Genomic DNA, 24,102 nt, shown 5'->3' on the forward strand with positions numbered 1-24,102 from the left:
CAGAGGATTTTACCGAGAGCAGCAAGCGCCAACCAAGGACGCACAGAAGGTACAGTTATACTGAAGTAGAATTTGCCCTCAGAAATGCATATTTAGTATGGCCCCATAATGAAGTCAGTGCATCCAGGCACTGGAAAATATTCACATGTATCAGTTTTTCCACTACTAGAGAGCTTTGCTGGCTTTAACTGCAACTTTATAAATCCTAACAAATTTTATGCTCACAGGAAACCAATTTTTTACACATGACTAATTTCGGTATGATGAATTTAAGCATATGAGTGATTTTGGAAGCCAGCAGTGGAACCCTGAAGCATGTATTTAGGGTTTTTTCCAGTAGAAAGCAGTGGATATACATTCTCTATGGTGTTTACACCTGCAAATCCCCCCAGAATGAGGAAAATATACTCCTCAAAACTTTATATCCCCTCCAAAGCCAGTCATTGGCTTCCCTCTGACCTCAATATTAAGACTTTATGCTATGAGTAGATTGCTAAGTTTATGTTGGTATTATTGGAAGTATTATCTGTAAATCCCAGTTCATTGCAGTAAGAATATACTACTTCAGAGGTCATATTTTACAGAGACTTGAAAATCTGGTACTTGACAACCTGCTATTGAAGACAGTTACCTCTATTCATGGTTCATTTACTGTAAAAACAGTTTAAGAATGTATAAATAAGCCTGTACAAAAACAACAACAACAAAAACCCAAACAACCAAAAAACACCAATCCAAAACGCCAAAAAACCCCTCACGAAAATCCCAAACCAAACCAAACCAACAACAAAAAAACACCACCAAAAAAACACCCTCAAAAACACTAGGCTCTTAGGAAGCTCAACAGTTTCTCAGTCCTTTCATATTGGTCCAACAAATCTCTTAACTACAGTAAAAAAATAACATCCTGTACACCCAGATTAGAGCACAGTCAATATCTAAAAAATATTTTAATTACCCAGACTACCTGCACTGCTTTTAACTTAAACTGGATATGAGAAAAATAATCATTGTAGCTAGAACAAAACTTTTCTCTGTGTATCTCTGTTTTGTTAAAAAAAGCCCCAAAGCCCCTCATCTTTATGGTATTTTGATAACGTATATCATATTATCAAATGCTAACTTCATGCTTTTATTCATCAACAATACAATAGCTCATGGCTCTTGGAAATCAAAAAGATATTAAATACAAGAGGTGAAGGTTACTTTTGTTTGAGAAAGACCAAAGTGTGGTTTTCAATCCACAAATCCAGTGACTCACTCAACAAAGAAATAAAGAGGAACATCACTGACCGCAATGACCTCTCTCAAACTCAACAAAAACCCAAAATAATAATAATAGAAAAAAATCCTGCCCCTAAATGTCTTTAATTTCATAACTTTGAAAAATCACTCATTGCAGCAAAACTCTTTTAATTTACCTTAGTTTTGTTACACTGTCTCTGTGACTGCTGTGAATAAGTCTCCCAGTTGCAAAATCCTACAAAAATGATACCCTCCAGTAGGTATTGTTCAATAGAATGAGGTTCCTGGAATTGCTCATTAATCTCAGCAAGAACTTGACTTTGATCTTCCTTTAACAGTCAGATTTTGACGGGCTTGAACAATGCCACTTAGTTCAGTTTTGCCCAGAAGTTCATACAATACTTTACATTATTGCAAATAGGGAAGAAGACTGTTTCAAGGGAGCAAAGCTGAAGAGGAAACTCAGTCTGGTTTCCTTTTTACTAGCAGCCCTGGGCACTGCATAAGTCGCCAGGCACAAACTGTTCAGAGAGTGCACAGAGGGCCAAGTGGCTTTCCTTCACTCTCTACCTTCTCAGCCACTTTGTGTATGAGCAAGGAAGTGCATCGGTTCCTGCCCTCTCTGCCAGCAGTAGTTTCTCCCTCCCTAGGTGTAGGAGAAGGTGCAGTCCTGGCATTTTGCTCCTAATAACTGCTGAAAGGTGATGAGCTGCCCCAGGGATGCAGATTCCCTCCTGGGGATGGACACCTGCAGTCATTCTCCTTAGAATGGGCCAAAACGGTACTGTCCTTACTATCATCTTTATGTTGCGAGAAACAACGAACCTTTATACACCGTTTTGAAAAGAAAGAGTAACATATAGTAACACATAACAACAACAGTCTTCATCTCCTAGCAGTAGCAATAGCATTTACCCGAGGACCTTAACTTCTGGCAGGACAGCAGCCATACTCTTCTAGGTATGAGCAAATTCTCTAGAACAACACTGATCACACCACATTTCTAAGGCTTAGGCTGCTGCTCTCGAGCAAACCCTTCTGAGTGCTGTGAAGCCAACCCAAAGGCAAGCCAAAGTCAAGAAATGCAACTGCAGCTCTCCTGACAGCACTGAGCAGTCCCCCCAAGCAGCACCTCGGTGGTCGTTTCCTGACAAGCAGCTTGTTCTTTGCTCGTTATTACTTTAACAACAGAACTTTCCTCTCTTGATTTATTCCTCTCCAAAATATCTGCACAGAAAATCCCTCTCGGGCGGTCACGGCACCACCGGAAAAGTTGACTCCTTGGCTTCGGAGCCTTGGGGCTCCGGGCGCTGCTGAGCACAGCTCCCGGCGAAGCCGAGCCGCGCTGAGCGGGGCCGGGCAGACGCCGCGGCGGCACCGGCGGTGGGACACATCTCCTCCAGCCCCGCCGACGGGAGCGGAGGAACGCCCTGGAAGTGTCCGCATCCGACGCCGTCGTCTCCTGGCTTCTAGCGCCCTGGAACAGGGGGCAGCCCCTGGCGTCGCCCCGCCACCTCCTGACCCTCCCGGCTTCCCCTTACCTTCCTCCCCGGGCCGTTCATCCTCCAAGGAGCGGAAGGGAGCGGCGCCGGAGCGCTGGCGCCGCTGCCCAGGTGAGCAGGGCGGGCACGGCGGCCGCCACCACCTTCCTCGGGGCCGGCCCTCCCCCGGAGCCGCCGCCGCCCCGCGCCCGGCTCCGCTCCGCTGGAAGCGCTCCAGGAAGATGAATTTCGCCTCCCAGCCTCCCGTGGGGAAGGAGCGCAAAAAGACTTCCCCGAGTTACCCTGCCCCACGGACATCCCCTCTGGCCCCTGCGCTGTACTGATTGATCACTGTTCGCCCTGATCGGAAATATTTAGTAATGGGGTAAAGCGCCCCAGGAAAGCACGGCAAACCAAGTGATCCGAGCCTAGCGCGGTTCATATGACTAAGAGTTACACAGCCTTGGAGAGAGAGCTGTAAATCCACATGCAGACCTGACAGCTCGTTGCTTTTCAGGATTCCTCAGTAAAACCCACCCTCACACTCGAGAAGTGACACAAATTGCCTGGAGCTGAGAAAGAGTAGAGTAACCATGATCTGGAGCAAATCCAAACTGCCAGAGGTGGGACTGGAAACATACTTCAAACAGCCTATTTTAATCTTGGTAGACTTGTATCTTGAGATATTTCAGTATACAGCAATTCTGAGGTAGGTGGAAAGCATCATCCTGGGAATGACATCTTTAGGCTTGACTTGACTCTCTCACTCTATTACTCTTCCCCCATGCCTTAAAAACAACTAATGTCTGTTTTTCCTTTTGAAGTATTGCTATTTCTGCAAAGATCATTAATATTGTCCATGCTTTGTAAAGGTACACAAGGCCTCAATGAAGGAATTCTGTAAGATACTCAGACAACACCAGAAAAAAACAATCCCTACCCCCCAAAAAAATCAAAGGCTTCCGCACAAGGCAGTAGAGAGCGTGTGAACGTCACAAAAGCAGAGCAATATCAAAGATGACTGAGAACTTTGGGACAAGTAGTGGTCAACTCACAGCAAGTGTCTAAACAAAACCACCAAAACACCCACCAACTATGACATAAAATAAACCCAACGCATTAAACCTTGCGCAGAGAATTAGACCTAGACAGGAGAAGCAGAACCACCATTAATCAGCAAGTTATGTCAGATTAAGGCTAAGATCTGCACTATTTCTAGGGGAAAAGACACACAGTCAGCAAATACAATCCTTGAGCTCACCAGAAATGCTAGACAGTGCACATATTGAAATGTCCTCAAAAGCAGGTCAGAACATCCCCCTTTTTGTGGCCATTCATCTTCAAGAGCTGTTATCTGGGAGCTCATGTGACAGAGTGACCTTGACACTCTCTCAAAGGCCCTGGTCCTGCATGGATGAGCTGGGTGGGAGGTCAGCTACAGCCTCAGCTGCACACAGCCATTTTCTTGGATACCTGGGACTGCAGCCCTGATGTGGTCTCAGGGGAGGTACCTTTTTTCTTCAGAACCTCTGCACAAGTGCCAGGTCCCAGTCAGCCAACAGGAAATCTCAGAATCAGCTTTGCCCAGTTACTCCCAATAATTGTCAGAGAAGAAAGCATCACAGTCTGCTCTGGTACTCTGCTTCTCCAGGTGGACAAATTAGGGACAAATTAATTACTCTTGCCATTCTCTGCAGCCATGCTGTCTTTGCAATAAAAAACCAGAAGTCTCTTACCCAGCCATGGAAATAAAGGCAGGGTGCACATCTGGACACAGGGGCTCAAAAGTGCCCCCAAAACTAAGTTTTGGATACAGCAACACTGACATTTTGTAGTAGTTTTCTTACAGTCCTTTCCCCGAAATTCTCTTTTTTTTTTTTTTTTTTTTTTTTTTTTAACGTAGCCCTTATATACCAACTTTAATTTAATCTCTCCTCAGGTTTTCAGACCATCACAAGAACAAACAAAAGAAAATCATTAAGGGCTGATGTTAGGAGCTGAAGTAAGCAATTATCTAACAATATTGCTTAGTAGAGCACAGCTGGATGAACAGGACACTACCTGACAGAGATTTATCATGTAATGTATACTCAGAAAACTATTGCTTGTGGCTAAGAAGAAACCATTTTTTTCAGAGAACAAATGTAATTCAGTAGTAGTAATAATACTAATGTTAAAAATAGCAACAATAGTTATAGGTTTACATTCCTGGACAATTCACTGTCATTTTATATAAAAGGTAAAGGTGACGAAGCTGTGGGCTTTATGCTGCTTTTTAGGTGCCTGTTCTTGGGCACTCCCAGTCTCTCTTCTGAAACTTGGACTTCAGAACCACAGGGGATGAAATGGAATTGCTGGTCACTTCAGAGTGAGAGGTGTCAGTTTAAAGAGTTTCAGCAGACTTCAGATTGTCCTGATAGCATTTGACTTTGATAGGACTGCTAACATGAGTGAAAGGCTGCAGGATACTTCACTAATCCTCTTATCTATAGGCTTCAGAATGTATCAATTATTTAATTTGCCATAGTTAAACTTTCACAGTGTAATCTTTGTATGCAGTCAGTGTCATAATATTTTAAATACATATCAGCTGATGTTATAAATGGCATCAGTTGATATATACAGTAGCTTCTTGTCTTGCCTTGGAGTTGTTCACTGGTTGATAGACAATCTATTTATTGTTGTACATGTGGTTGGATGGCATTATTTTGTGTTCTTATAAAGTAAAAGAAAGGTAATTAAATATAAAAATAGTATATAAAGAGCACAGCAAAATTCATAAACTACCTAGAAAGCCATAAACATCACAGAAGGCAAATATTAATGTGGGATATTACTTTTCTCTAGATTTAGTACAACTTAGGAGAGAACACTACACAACACTGAGGAGGAACTACAGATAGCAGAATCTCCAGTTCAAAGGGCAAGACTAGGTGAATTAAGTATTCTAAGGTATTTTTGTCTAGAATAGGGATCATTTCACCACATATTTCAGACGAGATTTTTCTCACTCTCAGGTACATTAAAGATACGTAAGGACAGGTCCTTTGGTCAGCATGAAGATGTTTTTTCTATCATCATGCATCATTGGTAAATCATGTGGTGTACTGGTTCTGTAGTAAGCTGTCCCACTAGTAGAATCAAAGGAAGGAGACAGTCTGTAACCGGGAAACTTTAAAGGAACTCTGTAATTCCTCTGCATTCTTCAAAAAATAAGAATTTGCAGAGCAAACTCATATGTAAAATAAAAATATTCTCTCAAGCAAAGTTCTCTGTACTTTTTGCTGTCTCCCAGAAATGAACAGTAACTAATAGCTTTGGGAATTTGCCATTGAGTATTCACTGACATAAATTTTGCTATAAAACAGTATTAGGAGTATTCATCTTAGCCATTGTAGGGAAATTCTTCTTTGCATTTTGGCAGGCTGCGTACTTGCTGAGGATATCTTCCATCCTGGAAAGACATGAACATGGCTTTCAAGAGCTACAAATACTTGGCAGAATCCTGTTACTTGGCTGGGGCACAAAGGAAGGAAGCAGCATGAATCATTCTGTGCCTGTAATCTCTCAGGGTAACGCTTCAAACACACAAACATGAATTCACTATTTTAGAGCACTCCACGGCAGGACTGTGTTGTAAGCAATCTTTGTCAAAGGTGATTATTACATCACAGACTTGTGTGACACCCATGCATGGGTGGACAGGCACAGGGCTCATGCCAAGGTAACTGTGACGAATACAAACTTCACGTGAGTCACTGACATTTTAAAAACTCATCAGTCCTGGGACAAAAGACAATATACCTGTGCAAAATGTGTCTTAATACAATGTTTACAAATGAATGCTTCTGCACCTGCTAGAATACAAATATTTTAACAGGTGCATTTGAAAACTCTCCAATGTTATTGCTTAAGGAAACAATACCCAGCTCATTGTACGGAAATAATCCAATTTTTTCATCTCTTTGCAATAATGCAACAAACGTGCACAAACACAATCAGTCCTGAACAATTAATGAGACACATACAGCAGAAAGAATCCTTTCTGTTGCATGTTACAATGTCTAATGTAATTGCACCAAAAAAGAGTGTATACAGATGTGCAAGTCATGGCTTTCTACAGATAGAATCAGTTTAAGAAGCCTGACCCTCTTTTTGGCATTTTTGCTTTCTATTATACATATAGATGAACTAGTGTTGCACATACAAGAGTGAGTTACTCTAGGAATGACTAAAGTGATTTAATCTTAGAAATACAGTGAAAGTTCCTTAGGTCCAGTAGCTGGCAGAAAAAAAAGTCACAAACCATTCTCCTTCATGTAACATTAAAATTGCATATCCTTCACATACACTAGTCTCAAGGTATCTACAAATTAGTTGCAGTTATGTCAGGCTTGGAGAAAAACAATTTCCAGAGGAGGAATTAAAAAGCAGCAACACTTTAAAATATATATCTATATATAAAGAGCATAATAAAACATACCATTTTGTGAAGGATCTGGTGGTGGCAGAACTACACATTTCTCTCTGAGCTGCACAGTCCTGTCTTTAAGTACAACAGGTGCAATCTGCTTATTTCTGCAAGCAATTAAGATGATTTGTGTTGTCCTCCAAGAAGCATCCAAGTAGTGTCTTCACTACCTTCTTCCCAGCTGTGGTAGATGTGCTAAAACCACACCTTGCACTAAAGGCACAGAAGTCCTTTGCACATGGCAAATTAGAGTGTAAAAAGCCGTGGTGTGTTCAAGGCATAATGCTCTAAGGGGCAGCAACAAGGAGGTGCAGTTACCCCTTTCTGCCTCAGTCCTGAAGGCAGCCTGAAATTTCATAAACCTGGGGCGTAGAGCCACTGAACTGCATGCTGCATACCAATAGTTTTACTCACAAAGTGGCAACACGGTACGTGCCAAGCCAAGACCTCCCTGTCCGGAGGCAGTCTGCAGTTCATCCAGCCTGTAGACTCCACAAGGGTATGGGAGGATTGCTGGGAAAGTGGTAACCAGGTCCTGCCACCTTCTTTGCCATTGCGCTGCGTTGCTGTGTGTGCTCTGCATGGCTGTGTAGTGCCTTTTGTGCTTACAGCAGCTGAATGTGTGCCCCTTTAGGAGACTGGCTGATTCCTCACTGGCCCCCTAGGCTGGAAATTCACACCACATAGACTGCGGGATCCACAGAAGAAAAGCACTCCTCACAGAACTCACAGACAAAGGCAAAGGTACTACTCAGTTGAATGACAACTTCTGCTGCAAGGAAACACGGTATGAAAGTCACCATTCTTCCCCAGCGTATTTCTGGTAACAGAATAAACACATGAGATCACAGGTCAGAGGGCAGTCCTACCTATTTCTGGAAAACACCTCCTAGGAAAACCTAGGGAAGCAAGACCATTTGCAACAATATACAACTCCTTGCAACTTGTTTGCTGACCCAGACCATTTTCATCCACAAGTCAGGTGGGTAAAATATTCTTTATTTGCAGCTGCAAATCCCTGTGTGCAATGTTTACAGGCTTGTATCAATAAATCAAATGCAAATCCATTTTAAAATCTGACCTTTAAAACGTCATAATGGGTTTCTCAGTGCATTGTATGAGAGGGATTATGATTTTTTTCCATAGTGGATTATTTCACATACTAAAAAATGCCACAACTTCGGCTAAAAAAGGACAGAAACCCCAGTAAAAAAAATCCTGCTGCCTTAGGCTTATAACAGTAGCTATATTTTTTTTATGAAAATTTTCTTTTGCAGAGATTACCCTGCCTCAGTTTCCTTTCAAACTTCCAATTTCATCTAATTGCTCCACCCTTCCCTGTATCTTTTTCCACTTCTGGAAGCACTTTCTTTCTTGCAGTTTTTGCCTTCTTGCCCCACCTGTCTATAGGGTCACAACTTGGCTATCTATTACAAAAAAAAAAATCTTTTTCTCACCAATATTAGTTTATAAAATTACTGCCTTCTCACACCATCTTTCTCTCATCTCCATGATTTTGTATTATGCTGGGTTTTTTTTCCTCTAACTAATTTTCCTTTAATTAAGTGGTGACCCCTTAAATCAGCTTTCTGCTTTATGCTTTCTTGCTAATCCATCAAACAGTTCTTTTAAAGGCTGATGATATTCCCATCTATCTGAGTCCTGCATATTGCTGGAAGAGTCAATAGTGACAGTGACCATTCACTCACAGGGCAATCATGATTTCCAGTTGATTGAACACAATCAGAAGTACGATTTTAAATACAAAAAAGAACAACTGGAAAAAAGAAATCATCAAACAAAACCAACAGAGAAAAATTATCCCCAAGCAGTTCTGCTTTCTCCTATCTGTGACCATCATTACATGTTCATCCTGTCTTATGACCCAGAGCAGTAGGATGATCAAAATAAAATTAATCTAATTGCAGCATACCATACTTCTGCCCATTGCAAGATCATTATCTACAGCTCTGCTGCTCTTTTACTCACATGACTCTGATATAATACTGATCAAAAATACTGAAGGCAGACAGATGACTTTCTCATTTTCCTTTGTACAAGAAGTAGTTTAGCATCAGTTAGTACTTAAGAAGACTACAATTACACAGATACATTTGTTCAGCAGAAGGTCAACAAAACCTCCCTGAAGAAATTTTTCTACACAGGACAATGAAAAAAAATCAGAGTAACAATTTGTTCTCAAAAGGAGTGAATTCATTGAAACTCTAAGAAAACTCCTTGTCTTTGTCCATGAAAAATTACATGCTAACCCAGGTAACTAAAAATTCTGGCTTACTCTGGAACAATTTCATCCACAATATGCCTGCAGAGCTGTATAAAGCAAAGGCACTCAATTCTGTATCCACAGGTGGTCAGGCACTTTTCTGGAACACTTTTTCTATAGAGACTTTATCTCCTTTTCCTCACCTATCTTTGAAAATTGCCAATAGCCTACAGTCATACATACTTTTTTTCTTGTCCTTTGGGTGCTCTCTTTCCTTCCAGTTCATTCATTCCAGGAGTCCCCTAACAGGTGAGCTCAGTTTTGGTTTGGGGTTTTTTGACGTATAATGTCTCAAACCTATCTTTAATTAAATAACGGTTCTTTAGAGTTTCTTGGCCTATTTTGTACACTGAAGCAGAGATGGGGAATAAAAATAATTGTTGTTTGGGTTTTGTTGGCACTGTCTATGTATGTGGTGTTCCACAGATTATTGTATTACTGCCAAAGCCTAGTTAATCTTCAAGGCTGGTTGCTAACTGTTCAGACATCCTGATTATGTAAAATTTCCTATCTTTGTCCCTGGAGAGCACAGAAGAGTCAACACACAAGAGTTTTTGAAGATCACAAAGGCTCCCACACGGTGGAGGTTGTTAACACAGGATGACATTACACAGCACAGTGAAATGTAATTCCTGAAGAGAGGCAACACTCAGCATGCATGAGGCTTATGCAAGTCCTGTGCATTTGCTTAGGCTTTTTAGTACAGGTGACAGAGTGAATAGTTTTAGGACATGGAATGTCTACTCGCATGACAAATGAAAGTTGGTAAATTTGGAAAAGCCATATATGCTTATTTCTCAGAAGGAGACAGAGAAGGGAGTGAGCCATGTACTACATGTTTGCTTACACTGCAGTGGTAAGAAATTCAGTGGTCCTGAATTCCTGGATTCTATCACATTTATTTTAATCACCTGGAAGCTGTTGCTTAATGCTGGTTTCACATTTGCAGAGTAGTAAGGCATGTCTGGCCATAGGAGGAGCAATGTGGCAAGAGTATTTGTGCTGTGCTGATCATTAAAAATTAAAATAACAACAAGATGATGAAGACTCAACTCATTCAGTAAGAACCCCACACCTTGCAGAAGCTCTAAACAAAGGGACACAGAGAAAACAAACAAGCAAATAAACAAACCAGCCAAAACAAATAGGAACATGAGAATTAAAGGCATGGCTAGCTGCATGAAAGCCCCAAACCCCTGAAAGGATGGTTTACAAATTCCCAGTAATACTGCTATCTGAGCACCCCCTAGTGCCCGAGAATGAACAGGTCCAGAACTGAAAACGCGATCCCAGAAGGGGAAGAAAGCAGAACGTAGTGTCCCACTGCCTTTGTCTGGACAATTGATCACTGTATGCATGTTTTCATTGGAAGACAGAGGAACAACTCAACATTCAAAACCAATTTAATTATTCATCCTTTTGCATTGTGCTCCCAGCGTTTCTTTAATTTTCATGTCATCAGACTGTTAGAAACTTCTGTTCATTTAAAACTCTTCTACCAATTTGTTTTAAACTACTTTTCTTTGGAATGTGAGATAAGAATCAAATGAAAAATAATGAGACAGTATAACAATACTGGGAGGGAGATACGGAGGGAACAGAAGTCAATTTTGAACTACTTACCAATATATGGGCGGTATCAAAGTACATTTTAACTTAATTGCAGAACATACTGAATTTATTTGCCTTGAATGCAAGGCTGTTCCCTTTTGCACTTGTATTTAACCTGGAAAAATAGTGGAGAGTGATCTAATCTGTAGTGTTCAGACACCACAGCTTTACAATTCCATATATTTCAGGAAAAATTTAAACTTAATTTTACACAGGTACATATTTTTACATAGGTACAGAATATGTTTCAAGTTTGCTCTTTTCTGCAATTATTTGATCTACAATCAGTTGGATTCAATGTTCAAGAAGTGTAAAAGTAGTTTACTGTTTGTCCTGGTTTCAGCCAGAGTAGAGTTATTTTCTTCTCAGTAGCTCTGACAGTGCTGTGTTTTGGATTCCAAACGAGAATGGTTTTGATAACACACTGATGTTTTTGCTTTTTGATGAGTCCTGTTTATCCTAAGCCAAGCTTTTTTCTCCCTTGCCTCCTGCTACGCCAATGAAGAGATTAAAAAACAAACTGGGAGGAAGCACAGCTGGGACAGGCAACCCAAAGTGCCCAAAGGGGTACTCCACATCACTGAAGGTCCAGTTTGTAAACTGGGAGAGATACTCAGAGCAGGGGCCAGTCTGGGTTTGGGAAGGGTGATGTGACATTGGTGATTGGGTGTTGAGCAATTGCAGGGTGCAACACTTGGGTTTTTTCCTTCTTAATACTATTATTATTATTATTATTATTATTATTATTATTATTATTATTACTACTACTACTACTACTACTATTGTGTGTTACTTTACTTTCAATTATTAAACTGATCGTATCTCAACATACAAGTTTTGTTTCAGTTCTTCTCTCCATTCCACTGGGGTCAGATGGGAAGAGAGGGGGGCTTGAGAGAGTGGCTGTGTGGTGTTTCAAGCCCACTTGAACTTAAAAACTATATTAAAAGAAAAAAAAAAAAGTCTGAGACTTTTTTTAAAAAAACCCATCTTTTTCCTATAGAAATCTCATGTATCTACCACATTTCTAGATCTACCAGACATTATTCCTGAAGACTTTGCCATAGTAAAGGCCCTTGTAGTTAGACAGATTTGAACTAGTGCTGTCAGACAGAAGTCCAGCTCTTAAACCCTCTTACATCTACTATAGCTTACCTAACAAAGTTTCCTACAAAAAAACTCACAACCCATGCATATATTGCTTGGATTCCCATGAAAAACAACTGTGTTCTCAGGCTTATGGACTGAGAAGAGAAAATGGAAGATAACACGCTGGATGAGAAGCGTGGAAGACAATAACCCTCCTAATTTAAAAATCCAGGGCAAAATATCACTCTGAAATGGTCAGCATCCTGGAGTATAGAGATCTGAATGCTGGAGTATTTCAGACAGCTCACAAAATATTTTGATCTGTCCTTGATCAGAGTCCCGAACACAGGTCCTCTGAAAATGTATATTTCTTCTTAACCAGTCACCTACTGAGAGAAAAATCAAAGAGAGAACCCCAGCAAATGTGTCTAGTTACCAATTATCTTATAGTCTCCCATCTTCTTAAATACAAGAGAAAAATAATTTAGACCTTGATTATAAGGTATATAGCAGAGGGGTCATTTAAAATCTTTGGTGGAGCATGCATTCAAGAAATACAAGCAGAGAAAAAAACCCCTTCATTACAGTTAATTACAGTTAAAATGGATTTGGAAGAGAAATTATACTCATATTTTAAAGGCAGCCATGAAAAACGTATTGAGAGGCAGACCCTGATCTGCAGTTACCCAGTTTGTATTGGTGTAAGCCTGCTGCCTTTGAAAGACCTTCTCTCCCTTTACACTACTCCCAGTGAGATGAGAATCAGGCCCACAGTCTACCTGCCCACCCTGGCCATGATGATGATGAGAACAATAATGAAGAAATTAATGGATCTGGAGTCAGTATTAAAAATTGCTTGTACCTAATACTAATTTTCCTCATGGCTGTGAAGCCCTCTTTTTGATGAGAAGAAAAACAGAACAGTTACCAGCTGTTCACATAATGATGAACACTAATAAGGGAAGACATGCATGTTGATGAGCTGGGGGAGGGGAATCAGAAGGGGTACTCATCAGTGCAGCTGTAAGTATAAATCCTTCCTCTGACTATTTTGGAAATCTGATGGCATGTTGGCATGTCACAATGGCAAATAGACTTGAGGCTGAAATCAGTCCCAGGTAAGGAAAACACCAGTAACAGAGTCTACTTTCTGCCCTGGTGAGGCGAGCAGCCTGTCTTTCACCATGCTGTTAATGGTATTAGTACAGGGATTCTCACCACGATTCATCTTCTAAAAATTATTATTGCAGTCACAAATGAACAGTCAAACTGAGATGACCTCATGGATCCAGCAGAGAACAACAAGTGAAGAGAGAGATGTGTGGATCAGAGCTGGTGGGAGAATAAGGATGCCCTTTGTATTGTCTGGTCTGTACATCACACAAACAAATTGAAGCTTAAAAGCTTGATTGCATGGAGAGCTGTGGTGTCTTCTTTCAAATAAGTGATTTAAACCTTGTAGTTTTTTCAGTGCAGAAGTCAGCAAAAATCAGTCCTCCTTTAGTTTAAACCCAGTATTTTCAACATGTTTGGGTCAGAGAAGCACAGGCTTATGCTGAAATAAGCCATTGAGCCCAAGGCAAAGACTGCATTTAGGCTTACAGTACTTTAATTAGCCCACCTCAATTATGTGAAGACAAGACCTGCTCTCAGGACTTGTAGGTATAACAGACACGAGGCTACCATAGGTGCAAATCCCTTGCTTGGAATTCACTTCCTCTGAATTTTCTGAAAGCAGTCTGAAGAGGCATTAGGTTCTTGCAGGACCTCAGCAACATGAGCCCTTTATTAGAAGGTACATTTGTTCAATTTGTTCACACTGAATAATCTTGGGAGGCTAAATCATCAAAACTGAGCAGTGCAGATCTGGAGAATGAGGCAGCCTTAAAGAAAACCATGCTCCAGAGCTTTTGGCCTGCTGAGGATTGCTTAGCCATGTTCACATGTGCCAATCCACACTTCCACGAATTGTAGTCCTACATAGCTAGAGGTAAGACTGTCATTATGAAGGAGACTCCTTGGTGCAAAACCACAATAAGTGGTGTAAAACTGCATGGTTGAATCTGTGCTGACTTACATCTTAATCTACATCTATACATTAAAAAGGCCTTTGAGCTTTTAGATGTGCAAACAGGACTTGACAAAAGCTCACTTATCAGGTTTTCATTTCTCAGTAACAGACATGGCACTTAAATCAGTACTGCAAGTTGTTATATCATCCTCCATGTTGGGCTCAGATTGAACAGAAGCTGCTGGGGACACGTTCTTTCCTGATTAATATGAAGATAGTCTTTTTATTTTTTCTTTTTCTTTACTATTATAGCTGTGTTTCTACAAGAAAAACATATGCTACACAGCAGTCAGCACTTCTCAGCAGGAAAAATTGAGACTAAGAACACAGAGATCTATGAAATCAGAGATGAAATGGAAAACATGAACAAGAGACATAAATTAGAAAAATAATTTAGAAAAAAATCAATTTCCTAGTAAGTTCCACTTAGTCTCACAGAATACTCTGAAATGAAATGCAAATCAGGGAGTCCAACTCCATCAAGATGTAAAGGTTGCACAGTATGAAGGTCAGTGGCACCATGTGAATTCATTTAACACTGAAAAAGTGTTTAGAAAAGTAAGTTCAGAAAAGTAAGTTTCTCTTGCTTTTGCAAATGCCTGAATTTGAGAGATGTACCAATAACACGATGGCACGCATGGTAAAAAAAAGCACATCCAAACATCCAAGTGTTCTATAACTTACAATTGAAGACAGAGGGCATTTTAAGAGGTCAAGTGATCTGCTGGAAACCTGATTGACTCCCTATCAAGTGATCCAACAACATTACTAGGTTGGTCCTGTACACGTTATCTGAAGGACTCAGCAGTTAGAAGGGCTGGAAGAAGCTCCTGGACGTCTACCCCGGCTGTCTTCTTGACATCAAAACCTTGCACAAAACAAGAACTCACTGGGACAGTTGGGAAAACTTGCTATAATAAACGTGCATTCTGCCTGGAGATTCCATGACACTTACCCATGGAAGGGGAAAATTTTCCAAATCCAGTCATCTTGTACTGCACATAAGACTCGTTCATACTAGTTTCTTCCATCATAAATTTGGTTATCATCCTCTTCAACACCATGCCTGCAAACTCTTTGTCCATGAACTCTTCTCTTTTTTTCTCCTTTTCCTCCCACCCTGGTGTCCTATAAAAACCCCTGGGTTTCCTCTGGTCGGCAGAGGTTCCTCGTCCCTGGATCCCCTTCGCTGGTACCCTCTCAATAAAGTACCACCTGCGGAAATTCCATACGAGACCTCTCTCTCTCTCACCACGGCCGGCTAAAAGAGGGGCAAACTCACAAGGGCATGAGCTGAGAGCACTGAGCTGAAATCACTGAAAGCTGAAATCACTGAGCTGAAAAATCACTGCTCTGCCCGCTGCTGAGAAGCCCCTCTGTCCAGCTGAGGAGCGCCCTGATCCCTCAAGGAGCTGTTTCTAGCACGACATCCTTTGGGGTGGCTGCGGCTCTCTGGGTCCCAAGCGGCGGACCCCATCCACCAGCTGGGATAACTTTTCCAACCTGAGAAAACCCAGGTCTCATGTCCCTCTGACCATCAGCCAAACAGGCAGCTGAATTTTCAATAGTGACTGCAATTATAAGGACTACTAAAACCACCAGATTGATGATAGCAGACCTTCTGCATACCTTCAGGGTGCCTCTACCTCAGCAACCTTTAACAGGCCATGTCAGGTCACTGCAGAAATATTTTCTGCTCCTGGGAGATATTGTGTGGGTGTGCTCCTCTGTGACATAACTCTGATCAGAATGTGGCCATGCTGGAAATAAAGTGGTCTCCACCTTTTGCACTCCCTCCTGGATAATGTCAGTGCCCTACAGCAACAAGGCAATTGTATGCCGATGCATAGCTACAGGATCATCACTTTTGACATGAAACACAAGGAAAAACATAGGGAAAATTTGGCATAGGGAATTTATCCAATGGGAATTGCAGTCCTCAAGGTTGAAAATTGGTCAAATTCTTCCATGAGTGCCAAATGCCTTATGGAAACTTTAATAGTCCAAAGATCTTGGGAGTTTCACCTCTTCTGGATGACTGCAGCACAGTAAGACACTGACCATCCATTGATAAGAGCCTTCAAACCTTGGTTTTGTGCATCAAGGCACTGAAACTTGTTCACTGACTGTACAGACGTCAGTGACAACATGATGGTCAAAATGGCTTCATTAAAGGCAAATCATGCCTGACAAATTTGGCAGCCTCCTGCAATGGGCTTACAGCATCAGTGGATAAGGGAATGTCATCTAACTGGACCTGTGCAAAGCATTTGATGCTTCCACGCACACCCTTGACTCTGCAGTGGAGAGACCTGGATTTGACAGGTGGACCACTCATGGATAAGGAATTGCTCCTGGTCCAAGAGCTGTGGCCAATGGTTGGGAGTCTGGGTGCAGAGGAGTGATGACGAGTGGTGCTCCTCAGGGGTCTGCACTGAGGCCAGTGTTACATCCTCTTTGCCAGGGACAGACAGTGGGATCAGCTGCACCAGCAGCAGGATGGCTGGATGATGACACAAAGCTTTGTGGTGTCACAACTGCTTGAGAGGCCACAGCAGGCTGGAGAGGAGAGGCCTCCAGCATAAGACATGAACCTGCTGGAGCAGATCCAGAGGAGGGCCACAGACCTGACCAGAGAGCTGGAGCACTTCTCTTATGTGAAGTGTTTGAGATGAGAGAGTTTGAGTTTTTCAGTTTGCAGAAGGGAAGGTCATGGGGAAACCTCCTAGTACCTAAAGAGGACCTCCAGGAAAGATGGGGAGGGTTTTTTATTATGGAATGTAATTACAGGACAAGGGGGAATGGCTTTGAACTGAAAGAGAATAGTTTATATTAGATATCAGGAAGGATTATTTACTGTGAGCACATTGAAGCACTGGAAGAGGGTGCTCAGGGAAGCTGTGGATGCTCCATCCCTGGAAGTGTTCAAAGCCAGTTTGGATGGGGCTTTGAGCAACCTGGTCTAGTAGGTTTCCTTGCCCATGGCAGGGTGTGGAACTAGATATTTAACATAGTTTTCAACCCAAAATATTTCATTAACCTCTGATTCTATCACTTCAAAATAGTCGATAGCTGATGTGCTTATATTTTAAATCATAAAAGAGTCATTAATTCAATTGCTGCCACCACTTACTGCAGCTTCTTCAGCCTCATGTTCAAGCACTGGTTGTAAGTGTGCTGATGGAGAGTGCAGACCAGACAGCATGGGAACCCCAGTCATGAAACAGATGCATCCAAGGAACAGCATGAGATTTTTGCTGTGGGCCAGGAGATGTGAATAGGAGACATGACTGGGGAAAGGGAAACTGAAGGCAGAAAATCTGATCCAGTTGCTTGCCTGCTAAATACATTCCATCCTGTGCAGCAAAAGCTAGGGACTCGGAGAGTAAAGAGAGCATGACAATTATAATTATACATTAAATCATAAAGCAAGAAAACTTCATTGAAATGACAGTGTTAGCATCATGCAGTTAAAGCAGTCAACAACTGGAAACTATAGTTCTTGCATTTCTGCAACACTTGAGAGCACTTACTGCAATGATAAAAATGTGATGTATCAATGTGCTCAGCCATGTTTTGGCTTTGGTTACTGTCTCGCATTCTGAGGATATAGGGCTAGGAACATATTTTTGTTTTTATTAATGCTAGCATAAATTCCAAGTAACTGTATTGAACTCAAAGAGGTGTCATCATTAAAAAACCCCCAATAAACAAACAGATGCAACCATCAATTAAATAATATCCAATTCTTACATAATCAACAAAAACTTAAGTAGCTGGTGAAAAGTATCATTCTGAAAGCCTGAAGTGAAGACTGTTATCTTTACTTTGCATAGAAGGATTTTTTACTCCAAATGAGCCTTATGGATTCCAAAATACACTTTGTAAAATCATTGCTGTCAATTGAGTCACTCCAAATGAAGCCTGTAGAAAAAAATCATACCACTACAGCTTACAAGAGTATATTCAAAGTATTTCAAGGCTCTAGACTATTTTTAACATGATATAGAATATAATAGAAGTGTGTGGAGAAAAAAGAAAGAGTGCAGTGTTTTCAAAATAAGCAAGTATCCTGACTCCTGTAACATTGCTGCAATTTGCACTATGATAACTCCAACTATTACTGCAGCTGTCACCCAAAATGCTGAATAAAAAACAGCCAGTAAATGTTTTGTTTAGGTGAGCAAACATAGGGGATCTAAATCAATGACAATAGAAAGATCTTCCTTGGCTAACTGCAGCAGTGCAACGCACATAGTTTGGCAGAAGGATGGTGTTGCAAAAGGAGAACACATTTTTTCAGCTTGGAATCATGTTCCTGCAAAGTCTGACATAATCATTTTAAGTCAGAAAATGAGATTAGCTCAGTTTGTTAGAGCATGGTGCTAATAATGCCAAAGCTGTAGCTTTGATCCCCATATGGACCATTCACTAAAGAACTGGACTTGATAATCCTTGTGGGTCCCTTCCAACTCAGCATAATTCTGGGATTCAGTACAATTTCTCCCCTAGCTTGTAGAGTTCGGGTATGTGTATATTTGTATAAACTTCTATACCAACACTGTATTGTTTGCATAGACAGATTTTGGTAGCAGGGGAGCTAACAGAGAGGTGGCTTCTGTGAGAAACTGTCAGAAGCTTCCCCCCATGTCTGACAAAGCCAAAGCAGCTGACTCAGAGATGGACCCACTGCTGGCCAAGGCTGGGCCAATCAGAAATGGTGGTAAGGTCTCTGGGATAACAGATTTAAAAATGAAGAAGTTATTGTGCAGATGTAGCAGATTGAAAATGTGTGAGAGGAACAATAGTGCACACACCAAGGTCAGTGGAGAATGATGGGCACAAGATGATCCAGGCACCAGACCTGAGGTTCCCCTGCAGCCCACGGTGCAGACCATGGTGAAGCAGCTGTGCCCCTGCAGCCCACAGAGATCCAGGGTGGAGCAGAGATCCACCTCCAGTCCCTGGAAGAGTCCAACACCAGAGCAGGTGGATGTCTGAAAGGAGCCTGAGGAACTTGTACTGGAGGACACTCCTGTAGGGACCTGTAGACCTATGAAGAGAGGAGCTCATGCTGGAGCAGGTTTCCTGGTAGGACTTTTGTCCCTGTGGAGGACCCACAATGGAGCAGACTTCTGCCTGAACGTCTGCACCCTGTGAAAAGGGACCCATACTGGAGCAGTCCATGGAGAACTGCTGCCTGTAGGATGGGCTCACATTGGAGAAGTTCGTGGAGGACTGTCTCCTCTGGGAGGGACCACACACCGGAGCAGAGGAAGGACATCTCTCCCTGTGCGTGGCAGGAACAACTTGTGATGAACTGACTGCAACATCTATTTCCTGCACAGGTAGAAAGTAGAGCTTGGAAAAGATGGACAGGTGTGGGGAAAGAAAGTTTTTAAGATTTTATCTTACTCTTCATTATCCTGCTCTGATTTTGTTAGTAATCAATTCAATATCCCCAAGTTCACCCTGTTTTGTCTGCAATTTGGTGAGTGGCTTCTCCAGGTGTTCAGGTGCTCATCCCAACCCATGAACCCTTTGTTGTATTTTCTCTCTCCTGTCTACTGGCAGAGGGGAGTGCGAGTATGGCTTTCACGGGTGCCTGGCACCCAGCCAGCATCAAAACACTACTTTGTTCCTGCAAAATCTGACATGATCATTTTGATTTCCCCTCCAGCTTGAAGAGCTGGGGCAGCTGTATGTGTGTGTAGAGTTCTGCACCAGCATCCAAGGCATTATCTATTTAGTAACACTGGCCTAGGAGCTTAATCAATCAGATTAAGGTGACAGTGGCCAGTGTGCACTCACTGAAGTCACGGTGAAATCCCAGCTAAGGCTCCTACCCTTACATTCCAGAATCTGCAGGTTGCCCTTTTGAGCTGTCAAACCCTGGCATACTGTCTAGCAAACAGAAACTTTCTTTCTTTTAAAGCAAAACAAAAACCATGGTGAACAAAACAACATGACTCATTAGTTAAATCCCCTGAGAAAACACTCTACAATTTTTTACCTAAATCAGTAGTGGCAACTATTAATAATCCTGCCAGCTGTTATAGGAAGCCTTTGAAGTATACTGAGAGATCTCAACTTAAAGGTCTCCTGATAATGCATCTACTGCAGCATTTTAAAAATGAGCCTTACACTCAGTTAAGCCTTCTTAATCTTTATTTGTAATGACTAAAGTGATTTATCTAGGCTTCAACAGTTTGTTAGTTTAATAGTAGATATTGGGAACTGGCATATTACCATAGCCAGGTGTCAGCAGTATCTAGGGGAAAGAAAATACTTCACTGAATGCAAGTCATAGGACAGTGAGGGAAGAGATGAGGATCATGTCACATGTTGTATTTAAACACTTCTGCAGCGTTCCACCATCACTCAAATAACTCCAAATAAACAGACATGGGTTTTGCAGAAGACCCGTGGAAGGAGAAATGTAGCGGCTTGTCCGTACTTCAAAGTGCGAAAGGTTACAAGCATTAAAACCACATTCAGTTTTCACTCAACACTGGCTGTGGCAAAATTCAATGTAAACGGGTATTTGAGCAAACAAGGTGCAGACTTCAATCACCATCCAAACAGCAATGTGTACAGACATTTGGGAAAACAGATGAAGTTGAAAGTCACAGTCATCTTTCATACGTATTTCTCCATCAAGTCAAAGCATACAAAGAGTATCTTAATTTGTAATAAACCCCCACATATTGCAAATTCTTCAGAAAATATATCCTTCTTTAAATACACTAAAGACATACAGTGTTTAAACCTATTTTAAGGAACTTGTGTACAGTGAGCAATATCCAAGCCGAGTCTTCATTGTATAAAAGTCTCAAATAAAGCATTTTTATGTTAAAATGAAAGATAAAATGAAAAATGGAACTACTGCATAAAAAATTGTTCAAGAACGTCCCAGTTATAGTATCCTTCTCATCAAGTGCTTTAAAAAGCCCTAAACTGCTGGACAAGAGACTTGTCCACCCAGTTACATTGTGCTCAACCTGAACAAAGAAAAGTCCACTTCTAGTGCCCCATGGTTACCATGTTCACATCACACTGACTCTGTGGTAGACAACAACTGCTCATGGCCAATTAACACTCCCAGACAGAAGCTCTGCATTCTCATGCCAATCACAACCAAAAAAACCCCAAAAAGCCTCTTGGTCAACACTCTTGAGAAAGCCTCAGAAAGACTTCCAAACAGAAAACACACCCTAGATATGCCTCAGCAGGGTTTTTCCTGCCACTGTCTTCATGGAGGATGAGTGGACCTACACTACACTATGCAACCATCCATTAGTAGTGAGTTGCACGAAGACAACTCTCAGACCAAATGTTTGGGAACACCAGGACTTTGCACGATGTTACACAACAAAGAATGCCTCTTTAAAAAGCATGTGACAACACTTAAAAAACCAAAATGGTCCACTGCTGTGCCACTTACTGATTGTATAATTTCTGGGGCTTTTTTTAACCTATGTTTCTTCTTTGAAGGGATTTGCCAAGGAAGTTATGGAATAGAAACTATAATTCTGAGTCACAACAAGTCTTATTCAACATCACTGGGCACTTTAGACTATTCCTACCTGGTGGTGGTACAGGCTAAGTAAAGAGGATAAAAGGCTGAAAAAAACAAGCCCAGTGAGCAGTCTGATGGTGGTAAGTCAAATATCGCAGTTTTACTCAATCAGGACACTGCTTTTTGATGTGTAGAAAGCAGCTAAATGAAGAAATCTGATGATCTAGAAGAAAAAGTAGGCCAGAGGAAACAACAAAAGAAGAAACAAAGGACTGAAGAAGAAACAAAGGACTGAAGGAGGAAGATGCTGGAGGTGAACAAGTTATTGTGCAAGACTCAGAGTGGTACACATTTGAGCTTGACAATCCGTGAACTTTTCAGCCCCATGAAGTCCAGCAGCTGAGGTTTGGCCAAAGCACACCACCTGCAGTAGCAACCACGCTTGTCTGAAGACTACCAAGGCAACACCATTGTCCTTGGACAGAAAAGGGAAGACTAAGAGAGGGCCTGGGTAGCCAGAGGAGCAGGGGCTGTAAGGCTTTTTACAACAGATAGGCAGGGCAAGGAAGATTCAATTTAAGAGTCAGCTCTGTGTGAAGGAGGTGCTCTGAGGCTCCCTTGGTGGGCTGCGCGGGATCTTCGCTGGCTCTTCCCCGAATCCTTATTAAGATCCCTCCTGAGATGCCACTCATTCATCCTCAGGATCATTTCTAAACCTAAATGCTGAAAAACTCACGGAGGTGTACTTTTAACCTACTCCTTATGGCTGCTGTTTTCATTTGTCCGCTTGCCCTCTGTAACGTGACGCATCCCCTTACTCCCTTCGCTCCTCCTGACCCGCAGAGCAGCACACCAGCGGCCAGCTCAGGAGCACATCCCGGTGCGGCGGCCGCGCCGTGCCCGGCGGGGAAGCCCCGGTCGGGGCGATGCTGGTCAGTGCCGGTGCCGATCGAGGCGGTGCTGTTCAGTGCCGGTCGGTGCCGATGCCGATCGAGGCGGTGCTGTTCGGTGCCGGTCGGTGCCGATGCCGATCGAGGCGGTGCCGGTCGGTGCCGATGCCGATCGAGGCGGTGCTGTTCGGTGCCGGTCGGTGCCGATGCTGGTCAGTGCCGGCGGGCCGCGCTCCGCTCGTCCCCACAAGATGGCTGCCCGCGGACCGGCGCTGGCGGGCCCGGCTCGCCGCTGTGGAGCCGCGCCGTGACCCGGCGTTTGTTCCCCCGCCTCGTTAAACGAGGAGCGGCAGGAGAGGCAGCACGCGTCCTGTTCGCAGCGCTGAAATGACACCGCGACACTTGGGCACGGACAGCGGAGAGTGCCCTGGTGCTGAAGGGCTGAACAAGGATCACTGCTGCTGTAAACCCGTGCGCGGTATGTTCATCAGCAGAGGGGCATTACTGGATTAAAATAAGATGCAGATGAAACCCATTTAGAAGTCAAGAAGCGCGCTGAGAAAAAAAAAAATCCTACGTTAAGAGGTCACAGCGGTTGGAAAAAGATCACACAGAAAAAAAATCCATTGGAATGCACCTTTCAGTACGGCTGGTTGGTAACCAAGATGCTGGTTTTGACCTCTCTTCCTGCTGCCGTGGATTTGTTACCTGCTGGCAGAAAACCTTTCACTTCACACAACCAGCTGCAGCAGCTTTGCGTGAACAAACACTCCAGTTTCACCCTATGGTATGTTTTGTAAAAGCAGTTCATATGCAGATAGTTCAGGGCCATTCACACAAAACTGACTGCCCTCCCTGTTTTTATGTGCCAGCCGGATTGTTCAGTTCTTAAGAATGTAGCTAATACTTTTTATTTTAAATTTCAGAAATATGTTTGCTAAGTTGGCAAAATTCACTGTGAGGATTACAGAAAAATATTTTTTTATATAACCTGATTAATTTTATCCTTAACCTTAGGATTATAAGTAGTCACAAGCAGTATTTATATATAAAGCAAACTGCTAAAACTGAACTTTGGCTGTATAAAAAAGCAACTCTAAGTATTATAAGCTGGGAAAGGCAACAGGATGGTTGGAGGACTGAGAAGGTAAGACAGTTAAACTTTATGCTGTATCTTACTGGTTATAGCCTCCAAAATTATAATAGTGCAATAGCAACTCATGTTCCCCTTCTGACATGAGGGAAAGCAGTACTGCATTTGCACATAAGGCTTGCAAACCATTGGTGGTTTTCACCTCACACATTTGTATTTAAAACTTGGTAAGAGGTCACTAAGGTAAAGGATGAAAAGTCCTACTTAGCTCAATAAAAGTCTTCCTACTCAATAAAACCACACAGATGCTTGATTATTACTCAAACTTACTTTCAGTTGTTAACAATC

General features: G+C 42.2%; 1 protein-coding gene, 1 long non-coding RNA gene and 1 other non-coding gene across 3 annotated transcripts in view; 1 reads left to right on the plus strand and 2 right to left on the minus strand.

Annotated features, from left to right (window-relative positions):
- The window catches only part of CRHBP (corticotropin releasing hormone binding protein), a 477,084-nt gene that overhangs the window by 385,592 nt on the left and 67,390 nt on the right, over positions 1 to 24,102 (minus strand). The gene's annotated exons all lie outside the window — the stretch shown is intronic.
- LOC136373734 (uncharacterized) lies at positions 14,473 to 17,602 on the minus strand. Its single transcript, XR_010745715.1, has 2 exons — positions 17,386 to 17,602; positions 14,473 to 14,512 (listed from the first exon to the last, which is right to left on the minus strand). It is a non-coding gene; the product is annotated as an uncharacterized lncRNA (long non-coding RNA).
- LOC136374673 (small nucleolar RNA SNORA47) lies at positions 23,794 to 23,922 on the plus strand. The gene has a single exon (XR_010745953.1). It is a non-coding gene; the product is annotated as a small nucleolar RNA SNORA47 (small nucleolar RNA).

Source organism: Sylvia atricapilla, chromosome Z (assembly GCF_009819655.1).
Source record: "Sylvia atricapilla isolate bSylAtr1 chromosome Z, bSylAtr1.pri, whole genome shotgun sequence".
In the NCBI taxonomy this organism is placed as follows: Eukaryota; Metazoa; Chordata; class Aves; order Passeriformes; family Sylviidae; genus Sylvia; species Sylvia atricapilla.